At 37.7% G+C, this 5,792-nt stretch overlaps 1 long non-coding RNA gene across 1 annotated transcript; it reads right to left on the minus strand.

Annotated features, from left to right (window-relative positions):
• Positions 1-3,245: 3,245 nt before the first annotated feature.
• LOC123986435 lies at positions 3,246-4,734 on the minus strand. Its single transcript, XR_006828885.1, has 3 exons — positions 4,359-4,734; positions 3,683-3,722; positions 3,246-3,308 (listed from the first exon to the last, which is right to left on the minus strand). It is a non-coding gene; the product is annotated as an uncharacterized LOC123986435 (long non-coding RNA).
• Between the last annotated feature and the right edge of the window lie 1,058 nt (positions 4,735-5,792).

A 5,792-nucleotide genomic window follows, 5' to 3' on the forward strand; every position in this document is an offset into this window, starting at 1 on the left:
CCACAGTGCATTTCAGTCAAGTGCATTTATTAAGGATCTGAAGTGAGTTGAGCTTTGATGTCTTGATGAAACAAAAGTGCTGGCTTCAATATTTCAAATTGTGTTCGTGCGTCTATTTACGTGTGTATATATAAAGGGCTGGTGGAAAGAGAGGAGGCTAAATAGAGCACTGTGCCTTTTGTTTGTTTGAAGCCTGTGCTTCATTGATTACCTCACTGGTTTCAAGGTAACAAGAGGATTGAGGATTTTCCTTTTTCCTGCATTTTCTCACAGTGCTTTCTTCAGGTCTCCGAGTGCACTCCAGTAACCTCATCCATAAATTTAAAACAAACCTGCCTTGCAAGCAAATCGTAGGCTTGCAAGGCAAAACTGCAAACTCCATTCAAATGCAGAGGCTGAGTGTTGTTTTCATGCTGCTGTTGCTCTCAGCAGTAATGGAAATAATAAACATTCATATACAGTAACACATTGTGTACCATATGTACTTGTTGGAGATTAAAACATTTAATGAAGGTATATTACATAAAGAGGCTCAGTTATGTAAATAAATTGAAATATCTTAAATAGATGCAGATTTAACTTGTGCACTGAATTGATGACAAGCTTATTGTTATTCTGCTATTTCTGAAGCAGCTGCTAAACCTGTGTTCACATCAACCAATAATTAGGTATACAGCACTGTATAAATGGACAATACTGTATACACAACAAGAAAAATCTTGATATATTTTAAAGGAAAAACCCTTTAATTAATTATGAAAAATGATTAATGTTGTAAAAATCAGGCTAAAACAATTTTCTTAATATGATCAACTGTCAGAACATAAGGACACAACTGTTCATATGCTGTAACTTTCATCATTTGTTTGGATGGATAGAGAGGATTAATGCCACCCCATCTGTTTTCTCCATACCTACCAAAACACTGAAGCTCTCAGACGTGAGACAGGTGTATCACACTTATCTGTGAAAAAAAGAAAATTCTAAAGCAAAGCATGGGTTTGCTGACAAACTCAGATTTAAAAGTGCTGCCTTTGGATTTCATCTATTAGCGAGGGAGGTTGTTATGGTGTGGAAAATCGACAGCAAAAAGATATTGCTTTCTCAAAACAAAGTGGTGTGTATTGTTTTTTTCAGATATTGAAAGCCGGCCTTGGTCACTGAATACATCATATATATGCAGCAAATGTGTTGTTGGATACAGTTTTGAGTAATTTTGCCTGTTTACAGCTCCACTTACAAACTGTCAGCCATAGATGATCATATTTGTCCTGGACACTAACCATTTGCCAATGCATACTGATGAAACTACATCTACTAGTGGGCATGATCATGTCCTATATCACCATCTGAAACCACACTTTCTTAACTCTTGTGCATAAATCAGTTTTTTTTTAAATAATGGACACAGACTGCAGCATCAAAGTACAGCACTGGATGAGCAAGTAAACACTTATTTGGGTAGTGATGCAAATTCCTGGAAGTGTGTGAATCTGAGATGAGACATACGTGTTTCTGTCCTCATTAATGATGCAGTGTAAGAAGACAGACTGCGTACGCAGATCATGTTACAGTATTGGAGTTAGAGTAAATTGAAATAGAGGATTGTGTGAAGAAACATTTATATAATCAGTGCATAACTATGTTCTTTTAGGTACTTAACAATGATATCCCTTTACAAAAATGCATACGGATGTGTAAAATAAATGGTACATTTTAATGATACATTTAGCTTTTTATTAATCTATTAGATGAGCTATGTATTTCAGATCTCATTTCAGATCTTGTCAAACAGTCTGAAGCAATATTGGCCCACTACCAATCATACTAGGTAGCTTTTTTACAGAGTTGGACTACAGCAAGGATGGCCCGATCAATAATTTTGCTAAATCGTATTCAGGAAAATGCTTGACCGCTGTGGCTAATGGGTAAATAAACATTTGGTTAAATGATGGCAGTTCACTGCTTCATCAAAAGCAACAATGCAGTCAGTGGTGGTGAGTCAACATGACTATCTAAAAAGGTTTGCCAGTCAGAACAAAACGAACATCCTCATTACTAAGTTAAAGCTGTCTGCTTCACCAGACGCATTCTTTAGGGAGGGCATGAGGTTACACACACACCATGAATGATTCACAGGGTCTGATTTATCAACAGTACTATTAAACCAGTGTGAGCACCTGCACATACTGTAAACCAGTCAGAGAGAGGAGATGGAGTAAGTTGTCAGTGGAAGATGTCAGCAGGGTTAGAAATATGGTACCCCCTGTCACATTTTCTCACTGCCTGTTGTGATTTTAGCTTACTGGACATCCAGTCACCAGAAACAAACTCCTTCAACTCTAAATGGATTGAATAATGGGAAATTAAATCCTGGCATGTACCAGCTGTTCTCACCAAAATCTACTTTTTCGACTTTTTAGCACATTAATGTTTGTGACTGTCTGTATGTTCTTGTACTGTGCTAAAAAAAACATCTCAAAAACTACTAAGCATCTGTTGTATGTTGTACCTAAACACTGATGACTAACCTTGAAATGTCAGTACTAGGGCAACGATAACAGGTTTCACTTTTTATGCTAAAATAGCAGTTCACACTCCACCTGTGGTGCAAGATGTGGTTTAGAATAAGTGTGAATGGAGTGGACAAAATCTGATGATTAAAACTATGTGGGCGGTTCAGCCAGTGGCTTAATCAGACCTTCAGGTATTCATCCCCAAATCAGTACTATTCATTCGGTGCAACAGGTCGAGCATCAAGTGCAGAAGACGGACCTAACCTGAAAATACTCAAACAATACTCCCATGATTCAAGTGGTGGCATGTAACAATTTTCCTGTGCTGTTGGTTCGTACATTCCCATAAACCACAAGGGCATGTTAAAACTGGTAAGAGGAAATGCTGATTTAAAAAAAAGATCAAACAATTGTGGTTTGGTTGGCATAGTGTTTCCAGCTCAAACATAGTAGTGTTTTTTCTTGTAAAATAATCTCATAAATATGAAAGAATAACATCAAAGGTTTACAATAAACACAATTTTATGGGTAATTGTCTGCAGATCAAGCATAATATATGGAGAGAAATCACAGTTATACCATATAAAACATATATCTCCTTCTCCCTACCATATCTGCTTGCAGTTATTTACACTAAAAGCCACTTAACGCTACACTTCACCCCTGTCATTGGAAGTCTATTTCACTAAACAAATAAATTACTCACACAGCTGAATTCATCATCAGCTATTAAGAGGTGAGATTTGCTTTATTTTTCTCTACTGAGGCCATTTTGTCCTATTGAAAATTGTTCTGCAAAAAAGAAAAGAGGTGGTTTTGAATTATTCAAAGGATTGAATTTCTTAAAAAAAAGATGTTTCATATGCTGAAACCTCCATTTGTTTGGCTGGATCAAGGGTTTGGATTCAGAAAAAAAGGAACATCCTAATTATTGAGAGTTGTTAGCTACATCGGAATACACTGCTACCTTGTTTAAGAAGAGCATCAGGTTACACACACGCTTAATAATTTATCAGGTTTGGCTTATCAAAGATAATGTTAAAATCAATGAGAACACCTGCTTGGAAACCTGTCAAATAAACAGGATACATTAAGAGATTGGGCTAAATAACTGATTCCGGATTAGAAACAACCTGATCTCACTGAAATAGAAATATTGTACTCACATTTTCCCATGTTATGTTGTCCTTTTGGGTTCCTGAACATCTGAAAAAATGAGCCAATTCTTCATTTTGTCCAATGAAAAACAGTTATTAACATTTAAACATTATGTTTTGGAGACCAGGGGCCATATTACAGAAAGTTCCTAACTGGCAGATCCTATCCTAACTGCTTAACCATGGCAATAAGGGTTAGGAACTGATTTAGGAAAAAGGCCATTACAGATTAACAGTTCCTAAGTCAATATTCCTTTCCTAACTTTAGATAAGAAAATTGTATTACAGAAGCATCCTAACTTTGTAAAATCTGAAACTCTCAACTTTAGGATAACTGTTAAGCTGTCGTAACTTTTACTTTTCCACCAGGTAGTGTTTGCTAACTCGTTTAATCCACATGGTTGCTCTTTAATTGCTTTTACAAAAACAACAAAATGTCAACAGGCAGAACTTAATTGATTCTACTGATGTGTTTGATGACAAAACACTCGTTAGTAGAAAGGCTGTAGGCGATGTAACGCTAGATTATGTCTCATTATGTAACATAATGTAAAGGCTTGATGTAACAAAAGGATCCTAATGCAAGTCTTTGATAGGAGGAGATCATTAAATTCAAGAAATACATGAAAAACATGATGACGTTAGCCCGCAGCCTTTATTATGATTATTAGCCTGTTTTTTTTACCGTCATAATTAACTTTCCCGAGAAGAGTAGCCTACGGGTTTCTGCCGGGGTCAGTGAGGGAGCACAGGAGGAGTCACCAGCGGTTTCATCTGTTCTTTGGACACAACAGTTTCCTGTGTCTTCATATCACTGAAAATGGACTTATTTTCTTTTTGACAGCATCAGCGCTCCGCTGGATGCCAGATATGCGGCGGAGACTGTGTCTGCTATTGCCCACTCTCTCTCTTTAATCTCCCCAGTTAAGCGTTATGTGTATTTGGATTTCTCGAAGGAGGTTACCAACACCTCTAAGTCATCTGACTTGAAGTTCAAGGATAGTTGTTGTTTCTGCTCCATTTTCAGGGTATGTTTCATTAAAAAAACCAAAAAACAGCGATTAAAAGCCGTTTAGCTCGGCGAAATGAGAAAAGTGGCATCGGTTGCTAGGTAACAGACATAAAAGTTGATAACCGATGGTGGATTGAGTATTTAGGATTTCCTAACCTGAGATAAGATAGGATGAAATAAGATAAGATAGGATTCCTAATGTTAGTTAGGATTTGCTTCTGTAATACCAAATTGAGAAAAATCCTTTCTTTGACTCTTCCTTTCTTAACTTATGACTTAAGATAGGAAGTTTCTGTAATACGGCCCCTTCTGCCTCCATCGCTGGGCTTAATTGTAAGCCCTGAAGTACGTCCATCCATCCATCCATTGTCAACCGCTTATCCTACGTACAGGGTCGCTGGGGGCTGGAGCCAATCCCAGGCAGGGTACACCTTGGACAGGCCTGCCAGTCCATCGCAGGGCTGAGGTAGGTTTTGTTCATTATAATTCTGATATTTTGAGACTCTCATTACACCAGCCAGAATGGAGTGACTTACAGTGCCTTGCGAAAGTATTTGGCCCCCTTGAACTTTTAGACCTTTTGCCACATTTCAGGCTTCAAACATAAAGATATAAAACTGTAATTTTTTGTGAAGAACCAACAACAAGTGGGACACAATCATGAAGTGGAACGAAATTTATTGGATATTTCAAACTTCTTTAACAAATAAAAAACTGAAAAATTGGGCGTGCAAAATTATTCAGCCCCCTTAAGTTAATACTTTGTAGCGCCACCTTTTGCTGCGATTACAGCTGTAAGTCACTTGGGGTACGTCTCTCAGTTTTGCACATCAAGAGACTGAAATTTTTGCCCATTCCTCCTTGCAAAATAGCTCGAGCTCAGTGAGGTTGGATGGAGAGCGTTTGTGAACAGCAGTTTTCAGTTCTTTCCACAGATTCTCGATTGGATTCAGGTCTGGACTTTGACTTGGCCATTCTAACACCTGGATATGTTATTTGTGAACCATTCCAGTGTAGATTTTGCTTTATGTTTTGGATCATTGTCTTGTTGGAAGACAAATCTCCGTCCCAGTCTCAGGTCTTTTGCAGACTCCATCAGGTTTTCTT

This window comes from Micropterus dolomieu, linkage group LG17 (genome assembly GCF_021292245.1).
Source record: "Micropterus dolomieu isolate WLL.071019.BEF.003 ecotype Adirondacks linkage group LG17, ASM2129224v1, whole genome shotgun sequence".
Taxonomy (NCBI): domain Eukaryota; kingdom Metazoa; phylum Chordata; class Actinopteri; order Centrarchiformes; family Centrarchidae; genus Micropterus; species Micropterus dolomieu.